General features: G+C 38.3%; 1 protein-coding gene across 3 annotated transcripts in view; it reads right to left on the bottom strand.

The window, feature by feature from the left end:
- The window catches only part of TENM4 (teneurin transmembrane protein 4), a 585345-nt gene that overhangs the window by 486973 nt on the left and 79507 nt on the right, over nt 1-18865 (bottom strand). For all 3 annotated transcript variants that reach the window (XM_057364068.1, XM_057364069.1, XM_057364070.1), the window contains exon 2: nt 11176-11318. The gene's annotated coding sequence lies outside the window, so the exon portion shown is untranslated. The remainder of the gene's footprint in view (nt 1-11175; nt 11319-18865) is intronic.

Below are 18865 nucleotides of genomic sequence, written 5' to 3'. Positions count from 1 at the left end.
AGGACAAATAATCATGTTGAAAAGTGATCTCAGAACATAACTTAAAATTATTGTTAAATCTTCTTTTTGTCAATATATTCCTAGGCCCAAGGGGGAAGAGTCATGGAGTCATAGGATCATTTAYGTTTGGAAAAGACCCCTCAGATCATTGAGTCCAACCATTAATCCAGCACCACCAAGCCCACCACCAAACCATGTCCCTGAGCACCACACTTACAAGTGTATAGTTCTGTGTATTTATGTGCTACAGCACRTCTCTACAGACAGGTATATACCACATTTTAGGCAAAATCAGGATGTTTCCAGGACTCCTACAGCAATGCAAGGTAATGTGAGCATGGGACAGATCAGGGTGTCATGAAGAAAGGAGGTAAGTCCAACCTGCTTTATCCCTTCACAGAAACCTAGGGCCATAAAAGACCTCCAGAGGTCATCTAGTTCACCACCTTGCCCTGAGGCAGGCTTAACTACAGGGCGGTCATGCCTCACAAATGTTTGTTTAACTTGCTCTCAGAATGATGGAAACTCTACCACCACTGCAAATAATCTGTGCCTGGTCTTTAGTGTCCTCATCACTAAAAATCTTCCCTTCCCAGTGTTAGAAATCCACTCTTGCTATTGGAAGATAAGAAAGAGGAAAGATCAAYAGCAGGAAAATATACAAGGGGAAAAAATTAAGACCTAAGGGGAAAAAAAGGGAACAAAAGAGAAGAATCTAAAGGGGTTCATGGGTTGATCTGCATTAGTTMAAAATTTTGCAATTTTCTGAAAGCAGTGCTGAAGGGAAAGGCTCGTGGTCCCAGAGCCAGCAGTAAGAATAAAAATTAATAATAATTATGCGTCTGGTCAAAGGACAGTGGCACAGTAAGGTTACATGATTAGTCTGATCAGCAACATAGAGCAGTGATAGGAAAAGGTAAGGGTCTTAATTAATCCACTTAAAATGCTATTAATAATGTATGATTAACTACTTAAATATTAATATATTTCATTACTTTCTTTTACTTTGCCATACTGCATAGCAGGCAAAAACATCATCTCTGCCTATAAGAATATATCTGAAAAAGGTGCTGGTAGATTTATCAACCCTCTACTGAGAGACACATGAGTCCTGGTGTTCAGATTTTAATATTTACACATCTCTTTAATTCCACTTGTGTTAACTATGTCTTTCAGCACTTTAACTGAAAGAATGGGACATTTCTTAACTACTTACTATACTCATTAGTATTTTTTTTGTATTGTTTCTTGTTTTGCTTCCAATATTTTTAGAAAATACAGCTGAATGAACTGGTTTGTTCTAGAATAGCAACAGTGTGGAAYAACTCCAAAAGATACGTTTTAAATTGGAAACACTTGCAAAAGAGGAAACCAGCTATCAGTCTCGAGTTATACTACTGTAACTGGAAACCACTTTACAACTACGTTTGTATAATTCATATTATTTTGCCAACACTTTGAAGTTACACTTTCTTCCCTCATTTCTTAAGTCAGCAAGAAATGGTTATTAAAGGCACCTTTTAAAAAAAATGAAACTGTCAAGATGTGGCTTTGAAATCTTTGAAAAGACGCCTGCAACGTATAATGTGCTATAAGCATGTCTATTAAATCATGGCTCTTGTGGTTCTAACATAGAAATACACAGAAAATAATTCTTTTCACATAGGATCAGTAGCTACACAATAATGGGAAACACTTGGACTGAAGGTAGAAGTTGGCTAAAGTAAGCTCCTTCCCATCTGCTTGTTATCAGCAGTTATAGGAGCAGAGCAGGTGACCCATAAATATATATATTTGTTTTAACTGACAGGCTTTTGTTTGGAACTTTTTGAAAATGAAGGGTCTTGTTTTAATTTATACAGATATTGTCCGGGAATTCAAAATTAAATAGCAGCACTTAGTAAACAATAGAGCAGTGGTGGGAGAAACTTAAATGATTTTCCCATGTTAGAATAAAGAGGAAAGTTGAAAAAAATTAAGTCCTCAGAATCTGCCAGTCATTTGCTAGAAAATAGAAGCAGCCTAAAATCAACAGATAAACTAACCAATTAACTTTGCCCTGTACAGAGTAAATTAAATGCAAAGAAAAGTAAAAGTACTGGAAAAAAACATGAAGAGAAAAACTTTGGGTGCACAAATAAATCCAASAGGAGAAGACGGACACCAAAGGATGCTCTATTTAGTATTGAAAGACACAAATCAAGGATTGAAAGGTAAAGCTGAACACATTCACACTAGGAAAATGTGTAAATTAGATATTAACAGTGAATGCACTTAACCACTTAAGCATAGCTGCGTGGTGGGACCTCAGTCTCTTAATGTGCTCAGTGCATCTTCAGAAGATAAGAGTTGTCCACAGAAGTTGCTAGGTTCCAGCTGGGAATAAATGAAATTCCACCACCTCTATTAAATGGGAGGTCAAGGTGGAAGAGCTAATGGTTTCTGTGACCTCAAAAATCTTTGAAATTATGAAACCATTAAATTAGGTTACTGATCTAATTGTCCAGGTCACTTGGAGTTGTGGGGATTTTATAYAGGCTTTTAATTTAATATATGACTTACTATAGTTGGGATAGATACAATAATTAACCTTTAGTTATTTTTCAAGACACAGCTTCTCTACAAACAAGGGATTTTTACAGATTCTAAGTGCTGGCATTAAGTAACTTCAATATGAAAAAACCCTTCAAAATCCCTTAAAGCCATTCTGCACACTGCATCCTCTTTTAAATATTTTGTCATCAAGAACATTAGTGAATTGCTAAAGCAATTAAATATTTGTTAATTAGCAATAAAGAAAAATCAACTTATGTAATTATAAGTGAATTAAAAACAATGGAATTAATTATTAATACTAAAGATTGGCATACTTCCCAGAGCTGCATGTTTAATTTTACTTGTCTTTTTAATGCTAAATTCCTTCTCTGCAATACATCCAGCAGAATTATTGTTGCTTGTTTTGTAACCAAGCATTTTGCAGTAGAAGGAAAAGTGGAACACTCCTGCAGCTATATGCCTTGTGCCCTAACCCACTGAATACAGTGATTCAAAATTCTTTAACATTCAGGTTCTAGGACAAATGTTTCATAACAACAAAGGAAAAACTAAACTAAACCAAATTTTTAATGAATCTCAGAGAGACTAGAATGAGATATATTCATAAATAATCTACTAAACCATTAGGACAAACCTGCTGTAAATAAGCTTTACCACTTAAATAAAAGCAAGACCAACCTGTGAAATTAAGACTTAATATATTAAGCTCCCCAGGGAAGTGATCACATCACTAAGCCTTCCAGATTTCAAGAAGCATTTGGACAATGTTATCAGGCACATGGAGCGATTCTTGGGGTTGTACAATGGAAGCACCACCGCTGTGGAGGGCAGAGAAGCCCTCAGCCAAAATGCACTAACCTTGGTCTCACCTAGACTTTTCCATCTCAAACCATGAAGGAACAGTCCATTTATTTTATGATAAAGTTTGAAAACCAGCAGAAATTGGAAGGGTCACTGTGAACACACAGAGAATACACACTCAGTTCCATGCTGGTATTGGAAAGTTGAATATGTGAGTGACTACTAGGAAAAAAAAAAAAAAAAAAGGTGTACTAGATTTTTATCTAAAACCAAATAGTATTTTTTTAATATTTTGTTGCAAAATTTGACTCAAGCCAGATTTCTTCCCTTGGAAATTTCTGCCTTCTTGAGCAAAATAGCTTATGATGTCTAGTTAACTATCCTTGCTGATACTTAAACCTGATGGGATTTTAAGTCTTCCTGTGTTCTTGATTTGTTTATGTTTTCAAATACTTTCTGATGACTTCACATTTATTCACATCCCCACTCATGAACAAAGAGAATAGAGAACACAAATCTCAGAACTTAAGAGCCTCCCAGCAAAATATCTGTCCACGCTCTGTTATACAACTCTACACTTCAACAGAAACTGGCAGGCTTTATGTTGTGCTGAACCCAGCCATCAGTCTGGCTCCCTGTATGTCAATATCCCAACAGATTCAGGGAGTTACTATTATTTCACAAATGTGGTTTAATTGTCTGGTGGGCTATAATGTTTGAACTTAAAATTAATCCTTCTACCCCATATGACTATTGATAGAAAATGCTGTCATCAAAGATACTGTTGCACAAGTTGGAAAGAAAATTGTTTCTCTGTTCTTAATAATTCAGCTACTAAAGATGCTTAGCAATCCTTTGACCTACACATACTTTTACCTAGTGTTACACAACCTGCATGAGGTACTTAGGTTGGATTTTTAGAACTCCTAAACCCACTCTAAATTGCGTACCAATATTTTGAAATAGCAGCTAAAGCCAGGTGTGAAGTAGTGTGAGGTTAACTGAGTATGATAGAGCATAGAATCATAGAATGACATAGGTTGGGAAGGGATCTTAAAGACCATCTAGTTCCAAGACCCCTGCCATGGGCAAGGGTACATTCCACTATACCAGGTTGTTTTAAGCCCTGTTCAACATGGCCTAGAACATCTTCCAGGGATAGGGTGTGAAGTATAAGACATCCTACATAYGTGCAGTACAACTGATCACAGGAACACCAGAAAATGTGAAATAGTTTAATGTTTCGCTCCACAGTGTAATGGAAATGAATGGCAAAGTCAGTAGGAAATATTAATACAGACTTTTATATCTGTTCTAATCTTGATTTTTGAAAAGTACTAGGTGTATAACTAAACCGCTAAAAATTTCTGCTAAAACATTGGGAACTGCTAGAAATATCATCACTATTTGACAAAAAGGGAACATCAAACATCCAAAAGTTAAATATCTCCTTATTTTGASTCTGACTAATTGTAGAGAAAAGGCAAATTAGTTGCCTGATGAATTTAGAGTTTGCAGTTCCTTACTAGTAATAGGGTAAATATTTCAAAAAGCCTCCTCTCAATATACTCAAGGATCCTTTTGCGTAGGCTTTTTGAAGCTTTTCTCACGTTATTGCCCTTTCCACCTATTAATATGGACTTTGCAATCTCTTTATCTTTATCAGCAGAGAAACTCAAACATTGAAAGAGAAAAGTTCCCCAATATCCTAGTTAAGATACCAGCTTATGATTTGTTTGTGTCCTTCCAGACAGACGTCAATTTAAAAAAAAAAAAAAAGGTGAAAAACAGGGGAAAAAAGCAACAATAGAACAGGATTGATTGACAAGTGCTATCGTACAAGATTTCCCTCAAATATTTTTGAAAAGGACACTGGGTTTCATTAAATTCTGTTTGCAAAAGCCATCTCTACTGAAAAGAATGCATTCAGAGGAATGTTTCTGTCCTGCAAATCACGTACCAAATTCAGAGTTCACCTTCTCGTGGCAGAAGGCCTCCTCCCCACCTGGCCTATCTGCAATAGGAAGATAAGAAGCAGGTGAAAAGGTCTTGCATCCTTATTATATGCGTAGGATAAAGGTATTTTTACAGGGCTGGGTGCATTTTTAAGAACCAACTTAAAATGCATAACTGCTGTACCTGCTGATACACTGAGGATTGCGCTATCTAGTCACACAGGTGCTGAAAAACAGCACTCAGAAAACTGCTTTAAAGATCTATTTTGCAAGCTCCACAGTAAAGCTTCTCACTATGGAAACCTCCTTAACTATTCCAATGGCATGAAACTTCAAATCTCTCCTGAATGCCACCAAAGTGGAATGGAAGTTGACACRGCAGAAGATTGTGGCTTGGACAGTCGTTTGCCACAAACAGTCTTCATCCCAGGTTTGTTGATGTTTGACTAAAATACAGTGAACTGGGCCTCCTGCAGCAGGTGTGGGTTGGAAGAGGCAGTAGAAAACCTTTCAAGGGGCATCTCACACAGCCATAGCAGCTGGAGCCAACAGAAATGGCACAGACCCAGAAACAGGGAGGACAATATAGGTGCAACAGAGCAACAGCCAAGAGAAAACCAGTTTGACTACCTAGATCCAGATTCAGGAAAACCTGAGAAGAATGCACAGTTTAGGAATCCTACTGCTGTGAGGGTCAAGGGGCCTGAAACTGCAATTCTGGCTCAATGTATGGTTACCTGTGAGAACAGGATAGATATAATGGGTATTATGGAGCCTGCTTCACAAACCTCAGTCYTGATGCACACACTGGTGGTTTCCTACCTACAAACGTGCCTTCTTTTAGTGCAGAAACAAGGAGACAAACAGAAAAACATGCTTCCCCCACTCATGTCACAGGTAAGAAAAGGAAGCAAGGATAAATGGATGGAATCAAGTGAAGATGAGAAAGCTGGGAGCTTTCTCATGGCAGGAGAATTCCAGAATATGTAAGTGTTGTCTGTATGACCTATCTGCTGGCTGRCAGTCTTGCTTCATGTTGAAGCAAATCACAATGCTTTTGGGAAGGAAAATTAAAAAATGAGAGAAGCCATTTGGCACATATGTTAACTTTTCAGACAGTTCCGATTTGTTTATGATGTCCCTCATATTGCTGTTATGAACAGCCTGAGTTGAGGATCCAGAAGGATGAACTTCCTCCTTTAACAGGGATATTCTGAAGTTACTGCTAACAGTTCCCTTTACTGTTCATGTACAGCAAGTGCAATGATATTACACACGAAGGGAACTTGCAAGGACGAGAAAGTCTCCAGCCAGGAATCTCATCTCACTACTTTACATGGGTATATCTAGGGCAGAAAAGACAATGCTATAAAAGTCACAATAAAAGTGATGACTTGGAGAAAGGCAACTACAGCTGATGTTTAGCTGAAGATAAATATGACTGTCAGCAAATTCAGCTGACCTCTTCTCACACTGTTTCAAAGGGCTGTCAGACAAGGTGGCCTTGTCCTTCACTCTTGGAAGTAGATAAACAGAAAAACACCCCCTACCCCTGCCCCCACTAAGACATCCACAGCTACAGAGATGCCTTTGGATAATGGAAAAGATGATCCTTCCATATTTTAATACRAATTTTCACCTTTGATTGCCTTCCTTCCTAGAATCAAAAAATAATTCAGGTTTGACCAGCACCTCAAAAGCATGTTGTGCTGTATTAGGCTGTTCAAGAACATGTCCCACTATTTGATATTTACCATGGGTAGATATTAAACAACTTTCCTGGTCAACCTGTTCAAACATCTGATGACCTTCATGCGGAAAATCTTCTAAAATTTGTTTGCCATTTTTCCTTTTTTAACCACTTTGCACCTATTAAACATTTTTTCCACTCATAAACTGAAGTTACTTATAGTGACTTCAAACCTGAAGCTAACACAGTGTCAGTCTTTAAATTACTTTATAAATATTCAATTTCGAAAGATGTTTGTGGTTTTCCAGGAGAGCTCTGTACCTCACTTCACATACTGTAACTCTCCCAACAGGTTTATATCTGAGGTAAAAATTACTCTGCACATCAGCAAATATGTTTCCTCTTGCCCCAGTTCTAAAAACAAAATCATTTTTATCTGCCAGCTTTCTGGCATTCTATGTCTTTCCCAWATCCTGGTAACTTATCATGCCAACCATTCATTACACAAATGATCCATATCTAATGAAACAGGTAGTGTACTGTTGACATCTATATTCCAGGGCACTAGAAATTAATTTGCATAGTAGGTGCAAGTATATGAGTATATGAGTATATCACTTATTCCAATCTTGTGCCCATTTTCTAGAAAGAGTGCATCATCAAGGGAAAAAATATATAATAAAACCATGCAGCTGCTAAGAGGTATTTTTATTCTATTTCTTTCAATGTCCTTATGAATGTTGGACAATCTCATTAATTTTATTGCATAAATGGTTGGGAAAGACTGATATAATCTATCAAACCCTTGCAAATCCAGAGTGGATCTAAGATTACGACAGCTCAGCCCTGTGTTCTCCACACTGGGGCACACCACTGCCCTTAACTTTTGACTGCAGAGCAGGATTCAAAACTGAAACGTGATCACAGAGAGAAAAAGCCAAGTGGGTTACAGTGTGAGAAATAAGGGCATGGTTGGGTGACCATTTCTGATCATCTCCTGTGTCCCTTTTGAATAACAGCAGTGATGAACCCTGACATGGAGCAGTAAATGCTTTATTTTGTAGCATGCTAATTTGCAGTCTGGCTAACTTGAAGGACTGTCAGAAGCATCAGAAGAAAATGTCAATTTCTTAACAGAAACAAACAAAAGCCATGCTAACTAGTGTTTCCCAATATTTCCCATAAACTGGCTTAGGGAAGATATTCATAGCTAGATATTCTATCTTCTCACCAAAATTCAGCTAGGTCAAGATGTCCAAGAGCTTGAGAAGCACCAAAAATAAAAATTATCAACTCCTGCAGCTGTTTCTTGTCTCTATGAACCCCTTAACTCGTAGTAACAGGTCTTTGAACCTCAGAGACTTTGAGAACATGGCACCAGCAGAACAAGAGCCTTAATTCTGTAGATGCCTTACAGTGGTTCCCTGTGTATTTATTATGGAAACTCAACATGCCCAGTGTGCAACTAAAGATCATTTTTCTTCCAAAGGCCAGACTTGCATGGAATTCTGTTAATTACATGCACTGTAGAAATGTCAGCCTTTACCCTTCAGTACATRCAGCATCCTTTGTCCTTCACATAATGATTTTAAAGTGCTCTGTAGATACCATTTGATAGAATAATAAGGTATTATTATGGAATCTTTACATCTCCTATTGTCCCAGGAGCACTGACCTTGCATTCCCAATACAGAGGTCTGTCTGCCAGGCTAATCACACTGATATCTGAGTACCTCAGAGGAGATCCTTATGTGGCAACATTTCTGCAGGAGCTCAAAGCTGGCCAGACATACTGATAAGATCCATGTATTACTCTTGTGCATTTCTGCAAAGTTATAAACCAATTCCAATTTCAAATGTAAATCCCTATCCTGGTGACACATGGAGAGATGCATGGTTCAAATAACTCAAATTGTCCCCAGCGGTCAGAGCTCCCTATAAAGGCTGCAATGGAGGCGATTTCCAAGCAGATAGCCACCACAGGGAACCAAGATGAATGAATTCCTCATCCACTCTTTTCCAGCAGATATGCAGTACTGATAAATGTCCTAGAACTACGGACTTACTATGGGAATAACCTTTTATTTATGTCCTTCACTTTTGTTTGCCAGGACAATGTGTTCATGCTGTCATTTTTAGCCATGGACAACCAGATATTAGCACACCTTCCCATAAGTTGCTTTTTTCCCCTTGATTTGATATGTTATATGGGCATATTCATAAATATCCATGCACACAGCAGGGTATATGCAATACATTTGACAAGGCATGGTTACCCCTAACACAAAATCACTTTTTAATATAATCTTAGCTTGTTTCCATAGCTGTCAAAAAGTCTAGGTTGGGTTGATAAGTCTCTTAAGGTGTACAATTTGTGGCAATTGAATTTTTATTCTTCCTTTTAAGAAAGTCCTGATACTTATGAGGGCTTTTTCTTTCAGGAATTAGATATTTTGATAGTTGCTGAGTAAATTATGATGCAAGAGCTCCTATCTGGAGATATGCAGATACTTCACCACAGCATCAGCATCCTTTCTGTTTCTCCATAGCCACAAAAATGTCCAACAGTTTCACTTTTCCACTCAAAAGCTTTTTATTTATTTTCCTTTCTGAAGGGAAATCCCAGAGCTCTACTATTACCTCACCACTTTTTATTTGTCCTGAAAAACCTTGTTTTCTCCCTCTAATATAGAGAAGATGCCTAGGCTACAGCTCCTTTTACAGCAATGCCTCTGGGAATATCCAGATGAACAAGAGCCTCAATATAATGGCACCGCTGTTACAGCAATCTCTACCAAATCAGTCAGCTACAGCCAGAAATCTAAATATTCCTTAAAATACATTTATTTTAATTCAGACATATCAAGAACAATCTGCCGTCACTGGTGCAATGTGTATTTTCAAGAACTTGCCCAAAGCTTCAAGAATTCAGGGTAGTCTCATTATTATATGAACACAATAATATGAAATATGTTTTATAACCTGGACCAGGGGAAGAAAATATATATAAGCATACACTTATTGCATAAAACCAAAGGAGAATCAGTATATTCTTGAGACATAAAGCTATACTTTGAACCCTATCTGAGTAAAGATATTCTCCTGTGATGGATTTCAAAACCAGAAATGTCATAGGACTCCACCTCCTCCTTACAAGTCCATTAGATATTTTGTTGATGGGTTTTTGTACTTTGAAGTACCATGTTCCTGGCTTCAAGTTGTAGAAATAAACTCAATTATGTTTCTAAACCTTTATCTATTGCTAATTAAAGTCTTGTTGTATGTAGAACTGTAGGAATATTTCAAATTTCTTTTGTTCACTTTGAAGTATTTTGGGATGAACACTCATTTGGAAAACTGAGGTAGAGCATTTTGCAGCTGACAAGTTCCACTTATGAACTGTTGCACACAAATATTTTTTAATGAGTGATAATACAGTCCTAAAAGACATCTTATGCAACATCATTAGGTGAGTCAGAAATAGTAGATCCACATGGTATTTCAGTTGCTCTCATTCAGCAACAGTGTTGGTGACAGTCAAGATAAAGTTGGAAGTCAATATAGAGCTTATTTGGTGGTAAAAAAATAAGTGTTATCTTTACTTGTACAAGATAAGGAGCGTACAAGAGTAAAGGGGAGTGTTGGTAGGTATTGGTGAGTTGAAAATGCTGGTAAAACACAGGCAATGAATTATGCTAAGTAGTATATGAGCTGCCATGAAATTATATTTAGGTTATTTCTGATACTTCAAATGAACTTCCAGACCAGTGCATTAACATTGGCAATATCATTTATTCAAGCTTCAGGAATCTGGGATCATTTCTCATCTTGATTCAATCACTATGGTTAAATCTCTTGTTAACAACACAGAAAAAAAAATTGATTTTCCAAGTGATTACTATTTATTAGACAATAAATTTAAACTGACACTGCAAATATAATTTCATGGGTTTTTGCTCTTTTCAGTTCTTTTTAAAAAAGCAAGGATGGAGACAAATAACTGTGCTTAAAATATTGTGAGGAAAATCTTGATTTATCAACCCAACTTAAATATAAACATACATGAAAAGAAAATTATAGATGTCTAAACACCACATCCATGACAGATTAAGAGTTTTACTTCTTTGACTCATCTTTACAAATAAATCTAAAAAGCAATGATAGTGTACTTACATATTTCAGATCCTCATCTGTCTAAGAATAGAATGCACTGAAGTCATGTGTCAGAATAACTCGGGTGGCCTCTTCTCAATTCCCTTTTTGTGTTCACCATCCACAAAAATCAGTGCGCCAAGGCAATGGTCCAGCCATTCTCACTACAGAAAAGGAGCCAGGTGTTGAGTGTCAGACAAGACTGGCATGGATTTGTAATTGTTGTTAGCAAGGCAGCTGTTAGKATTGTACATGTGGAATTCCTCTAAAGTTCCAAGACCCAAACTCCCTCTATCTACCAGAGCACCTACATCAGAAGCCAGGCTACCATCACATCAGACAGCAATTGGTACCTGTCTTTAATATCTGTATTGATACAGCCATGTCCACACTGCCTTCCCATGCTTTGATTTCCCCAGGAACAGAGTTATGGCATGGCCCAGGCTTGTTCCTACCCAGATACAAATACCATGCCACCATCCTTTGGTGGCTTCACACATTAGATGTGGTCCCAAAGGCTGGATAAGGAGCACATTGAATGTGAGGTGCTTCAAGCTGAATGGAATGAAACTGGACCTAAGTTAGTATGCACACATATTTAAGCCTAGAGAAAGAAAATGTGTTTTTCATGGGACAAAACTTCTAACTTTTTTTTTTCTTTTTCTGTCTATATTTTATGCTCAATGCTGGTAATAAAGCATATTTACTTATTTTAAAATATCACTAAAATATTGTAGCTTTTACAGACTTATATTGTTTTTCTGGAAGAAATTTAGGAGAGATGCTGCTGTGTGTAACACCTGGATGAGCCCAATTGTTTCAACATACATCAACAAAATWACCATCTTGGTCCCGTAATGTACATTGCTCAGACACTTTAACTTAGTGATGTCCTGGGCACTTTTTTTAGCAGCTAAATAATGGGGACCTCAAGACAACTCTTAGTTTTAGAGGTACTTGAATCTATATTTACCGTGAGACATGCTGGGTAATGTCACTCAGTTCAGTGACAACACTCACTAATATAATGTGTGACATAGCAGAGAAAATGAGCCAGGGTATGATCTTGCTAAGAGCCAACAGTTTCTGATAGGTCACAATTAGCATGCCCCTCAGTGTCATCAAAAAATAGCTTGAAAAACTGTGACTGCAGATGTAAGATGCAGCCCAGATCAGCTGTCCTCATAAAACTGCCCAGTACAGCTCGAGAAGCCCCAGTTATTCTGCTTGTCCTTCAGCTGTTGTCCAGAAAGACATGRTTTCCTGCAAATCCTGCATCTTCTCTGCCAGTCTCTTGAACAAGCTTGGGCATCTAAATAGGCTCTGGGCATCTCAAATGTCTCTAAGTTTATTATAAAACCAAACTTTGCACTAAATCACAAGTTATGCATCGATGACAGGACCCTGTGATCTCCCACTTCACTACTGCCCCTCCCCGTATGTAACACCAGCACATCACCCCTTCAGGGAAAGGGTTGCATAACAAGATGACAACAATTTTGTGTTTTATGCTACTCATAGACATGTATGGACACTATATCAGAGCTCTTTTTTAAATTGTTTAATTAATATTTCCTTTTTAAAAAACTTAAAGCAATGGGAATTCTAAAAAGCCATCATGTTTTGATTGTTAGGTGCTGGCATAAATGTACTCCAGTAAAGATAATRCTGTAAATGTTGATCATGTTACAAGTTGGCCCACCTACTGTTACTTCAGGAAGCAGAGGTTTAAATATAAAACTACTATTTTTAACTGAGTTAATATTGGAACTGAAGGAGGAGGTGTTCAGTTGGGGTAAATAGTAGCTTGGCTGATGTAAGTGGCACTGTGCTGATTTACAGCAGCGAAGCAACTATCAGAAGCAGTAAATCTTTTCTCTACCAATTGCTCCACAAATGCATTTATAATACTATTTTGATAAGGAAAAGAAAAATCACAACAGAAAGCTGGGATTATTCAAAGGTATCTCAGGAATCCTGACAAACTTCTGAGAGCAAATGAATGGAAATATCGAGCATGTGTCCTAGCCCGGTAGACTGCCTCAAATAGCAGAGCTAAAATCTGCATGTTAAATAACTACATGTTTTGTTTACAATGAGCAGTATATTCCAGACATAATTAAAATAAAAAAAAAAAATGTTATTGGATACTTCTTGATGATAAAAAAGGCCCAAACAACCCTCCCTCAAACCTCCAAGTTATTAAATAAAAGTGGCTTTTATATTATAAGCATTCATTTATGTTTTCTTCTGGAAGTTGTAGTTCCTAAAGTACTGTGAGTAAGTTAGATTGTTATTAAAAGTAAGAACAAGACCACCACATTTTATTACTAAACTGGAAATAGGATTTGAATGAAAAATAAAAAGAAAAATAATGCTCTGATACTTAAAATTCACAGTTCTGAATACCTTAAGTTATCTTGATTTACTAAATATTCTAATGTTGGGCATTCTTTCTGGATATSTACTCAATACCACCAGGCCTTTGTAATACAATACAAACAAAATTTTAAAAGTCTAAGAAGTTTAACCCAAGAGAAACCTTACTTCTCCAAAAATCCAACTAAAGGAGCCAAAACTGTGTTTTCTTTTTAAATTACTTTTCTCTCTCTTTAGCTGAGGTGTTTAAAGACTCCATAATGAAGCATAGCACAGAGTACAGCACAGGAGGACTGAGACTATGGGCTTTAGGGAGATTAATGGCTGCAGAGCGGCTCGCTTTTTGTTACATTAACCTGCCCAGAAAAGCAATTCCTTCCACAGTCCCCATGACCAATCCCCATAAGTGGAGACATATGGCAGTTTTGTGATACAGAGAACACACTGTGGTAGTTTTATTGATACTGAGACTGCTTCTTAGCCAGTGTAAGTCTTCTCCACTCAGCTATGAATTGATCCCATTGACTCTTGGCAAAAGTAGAACAGTCATAAAGGTTAATGCTGCCCTTGCAGTCAGATTCCTTCTCTGAATTGCCCTGTGAAGGTGCCTCTCTCCACTGACTCCAGGGGCACTGGCTGATTAAATTTAGACTAGAGCTAACTCCTGTGCCTGTGCTGCTTTGGTGGGATCAGTCTGCAAAGATGTGCTTTTCTCTTTGTCCGTGATTCTCAGACGTGAGTCTATTGACAGAAAACCATCAGTAGTAGCAATGAGAGCGATACAAGTTGTGCATGGCCATCACTRCCTTCTCATCTGGTGAAATGTCAAGATGAGCAGAYCCTCTTCCTCCCTCCTTTTTTCCCTCCCTYTTCTGCCTGTCCATTATCTGTTTGAGGATAGTAATCACTAAAGCATTTCAAAACACAGATCCCAATGTTTCCATGTTGAATTAACATGAAATTATTAATTAATATGAACACTCAGAATGAGAGAGCTGTGGTGCATCTTGGAAAGACCTTGCAAAAGAGATTTTCAGCTCAGATTTTTGGTTAAAGGACAAAAGGCTTGGTGATGTGGCACAATATTGCACTCACATAAACATATAGAGAGCATTTCAAATTTTYTGCTTCCCTCCTTAGATTTCTCTCTTCCAGCCATCAGCTTTGCTGCTAACCTTGAAACTGCAAGGAATTTCATTTTGTGGCTTGTGTTTCCTCCAAAGCAGAATTGCAGGACCTCAGTTCCTCCCTAGAAATTATGTCTCCTGKAGTCATTATTCCCTCTTGGTTCCAGACCACTTCCTGCAATTTCAGAGCCACTGAAAACAGCAGTCTCAAATGATCCATTAACCCATGAAGGCTAAGCCAGCCTGGATTCACCAGAGTTCCTTTGATGCATTTTTCTTTTCTCACATTTTTTTTTCTCCTCTCCCTGAACTTACTTTGAAAGAGAACTGAAAAATTCTTCCTCAGACTAGTTTTGGCCCATTTTACAGRCTTTATCATCCTTTGAATACTGTTTTGTTTTCACTTCCAGTTTTCTGCTGCAGACTACTATTTACCATATCTATTTTTCTTGAGAAATTCTGATGACYTGTAAAAGCTGAAATGTTAACTATCAAAACCCTTGGGTATATCCACAAATGATTATGTAAGGCTGGAGGCTCAATGCCAGATGAACAACAAACCCATTTATCATCAGCAGGAAYAGGCACATTAATTGGCTATGATACCAGTACCGTCCTTCAGTACTAACAAAAYTCTTCTTGATCCTGAATGTATCCCCAGAACATCCTTTATTAAATAAGATAAATAATACTGAGGCCAAGGGTCRCCCTGCTTCATCTGAAAAAKCTCAATTATTTATGAATACTTCCCYGGCTCAGCCTTGGTAACCTGACAGGTTACCAAGCCTTGCAAAGAGAGCTTTTTGGTCTACTGACAAAACATTATTACTCTACACATACATGTCTTCTGTATTAAGAGTTTCAACAACAGAGAAATGAAAACACATTAGTCCTGTAAACTTCTGGGCTGGGGGAGAGTGCTTGAATATTGGAACAGTTTGCCAAGAAGGACTGTGGAGACTCCATCCTGAGCAATATTCAAAACCCGACTGGACACATCCCTGGGCCCTTGTAGCAGACACTGCTTTGAGCAGTATGTTTTGGACTAGATGATCTCCAAGGTCCCTTACAGCCTCTTGACATTCTGTAGTTCTGAGTCCATGAGATGAAGCCACACTAGTGGATTCCCTGRTTTCTGTTCTTGGCTCTTCTGTGTACTCACACAAAAGCCAAAATAATTGGCTACTGCTTCCAGGTGTTTCACCATGGAAAGCKGAATCTAATCTTAGGAGCCCCAAATGTCAGTTTTCCTGCATGCAAATAAGAATGTGAAAAAGTAACCAGTGGCCACTGTTTGGTACAGTACCTGTAGAATTGCCTGCACTTAAGGGAACTAGCCTGCAAAACAGGAACTTCTTGACCCTATCTGGCTATTTGCTATGCAAGTATTTTGTATGATTCCAGGCACRCCAAAGTAATGATTTTGTGTGTCATCTTTGTCACCATGGCTAGTAAAGAACCAGATATACAATCTAATAAGTCTGCATAAGGATGGAGAAAGTAAAGCATTGATAATTTTACTGKAATACTAACCTCACTTTACAAATAATAGAAGCAAAATGTTTCTTTAAAGAGTGGCTATCACCTACTTCTACTTGAATTGCCAATAAATGGTTCTGTGATCCATTTCATGGAAGGAAGCGCTCAAAAGTAATACTGTAATATTAATTGGGACTCAAAAAGAACCCTCTGGGTCAAGTCCATCTTGCCAACACAATTTCTACCTTGTGGTCACATGCTGCTACCTTGCCTGCATTTGATATACACAGATTTTGATGTTATCAACACCTCTCTCCACACAGCTCATATATCCTATGATAAATGACATTTYCCCCATCCTTTTATCACCTTTTGATCTTGACAAGAAGGAGAGTTATTTTCTTCTTTCTCCTCAAGGGGCTTGGGGAGTTTTTTTTTCTCAGAATGATACAATATTTCCTCCACACTTGGAAWGGAGCATTTTGTTTGCACACAGTTCTGGGGGATTTTCAGTGCTGCCACCAGTCAGGCTGGCATGCATGCTTTATACCTGCTTAGCCAAAGGAACTGGCAGATGGTTGGTGACAAAAGGAGCATCCCATGGAGCTGCAGGAGAACCATCTCAACAGATCCAAGATTTCAGAGCCTGAAACACACCATGCAACAGCTSAACCGTAGCACTGCTCAGCATTCAGCCAGAAGCAAGGCAGGTGCTTGAAACRTTTGCCAGGATTCACTTACTCAAAAGTGTTTAGTCTCCAAAATGGAAATAAATCTGGCAAATGGGTGTGGAATGCTCTTACTAAGAGATGTAAGGGCAATCACCTGGTGTAGTACAGAATCTACCACCTTGTCTGTGACTTTTTGGTAGCTGGAGGACTGATTTATCCAAAATTGTCCCTCCCACGCCTCCAGCAGGAGGAATTGTCCCTTCCAGAACAGCTGGTGAGAGTAAGTGGGAGTAATGAGAATGTATGATGTTGAATGAAGTAGTGGCTTAAAGACAAGATGTGCTACTGAGCAGGTCTCATTTCAGCACGGGTCTCCAGAACCACAGGATCTGCCATCCCACAGCATTTGGTGGTGACCATTTTACAGGAGAGAGGTGGCTGCTGATGGTTCAGTGCTGCATATAAACACTTGAGTTGTAAGCCTGGCTGGAGGGTTTTGGCAGGAGGAAGTGAAAATTGTTGAGTTTAATATGTTAGACTTGTCAAATTTGGATCAGTTCTGCACTCTGCCTGACAGCTTCATATTTCATGTCATCCTACCTCTAGCAGGCAAGTGACATACCTGAAGTTCTGTCTTCCATTTGAACTTGTTAAAGCAAAATGTGGTGGTTTTCTGYATCTTTCCTTCCTGAAGCGGGTGATAGACTAAAGAGGAAGAATTAAGGTACTTATGTCACACTATTAATTTATTTCTTATATTCTCTTCCCTGAAAAATTTCCAGTACCCCAGCTCCAGCTCAAAATTTCCCATGCTACAGCTGCAATGTACTGACATGATTCACAGTTCTTGTTAAGCAATGGTAAACCTGTCCTGGGTATGTGGAGCTTCTTCCTTCTACAAAAGAAATGAACCATAACAAAGATCATTGCAGCTAATCTGTCTTCAGACTCGGGAAGATTCTTCTGCACCTCTGCATTTCAGAAGATGACCTTTATCAGATGTAAAGCCTACAAATATTTTCTGACTGCGCAAGGCAAAGTACGGATATARGATTCGATGTACAAACGTAACAACCCTTCTCCTATCATATATCAGCCAGTGTAGCACTGACATAATGTCACAGAAAGAAAAGCATGAAGTAGAGGGAACAAACATAAAAACTAGTTTATAACTTACCAGTGGGGAAGAGGAGACCAACTGAAACAATGGAATACCATGGAGTTAGTCTCCCTAGAGGTAGGAAGGCCAGGAACAATATTCCCTCTAAATGTAAACCCTGTTTGGGACAGGTGGTGCTTCTGTGATCGGCCAACAAGAGCAAGAGTTCTTTGCTGAATAAGAAACTGGGCTTGCTGGTGTATGAAGAAGTGTGCGCACTGATGCCCTAAGGCATTGATTTCATGATCAGGAGACCCTGAGACATGCTTCAGTTTTCTCATAATGAGTGGATTAAGTGCATACATCAAAACTGAGATTTCAGGGCTCAAAGCTCAAAAAGATACCAGAGGTGACATAATTTTCCTGCTTTCTCCTTTTCTTGTCCCTTCCAAAAACAACCCCACTATTTTTTTTTCTTGCCATTTCACTGAAATCACCTGGGGGTTAATTATCTTTCTTGGGTGAAAACCATATGGTATTTCATGTTTTTGCATAAAGTTAAGCTGCATATGATGAAACCAAACAATTAAATCTTGTGGGAAGGGAAGGGAAGGGAAGGGAAGGGAAGGGAAGGGAAGGGAAGGGAAGGGAAGGGAAGGGAAGGGAAGGGAAGGGAAGGGAAGGGAAGGTGAAGCCTGGCCAAGAGTTAGAGTTTTCATTTACTGACAATGTAATACAAGGTATCAGACAAATACAAAAATTCCTAACGAACAGTGAAAAGCGTTGCCTGTGTAACCATAAAATGAAGCTGGGGAACATCAAGGTAAATAAGACGGGCAAAATCACTGCCTACAACTGGCAGGACTTGGACTATGGACAGGTCATATTATTTAAAAAACAATTTTTCTGTGTGATTATTTTTTGGTGGGGTTTTTTTGGGGGGTTTTGGTTTGTTT

Source organism: Malurus melanocephalus, unplaced genomic scaffold, assembly GCF_030028575.1.
Source record: "Malurus melanocephalus ecotype Western Australia unplaced genomic scaffold, MMel_1.1 scaffold_34, whole genome shotgun sequence".
In the NCBI taxonomy this organism is placed as follows: domain Eukaryota; kingdom Metazoa; phylum Chordata; class Aves; order Passeriformes; family Maluridae; genus Malurus; species Malurus melanocephalus.
The sequence above is the reverse complement of the archived record's forward strand: the minus strand, read 5'-3'. Positions and strand labels throughout refer to the sequence as shown.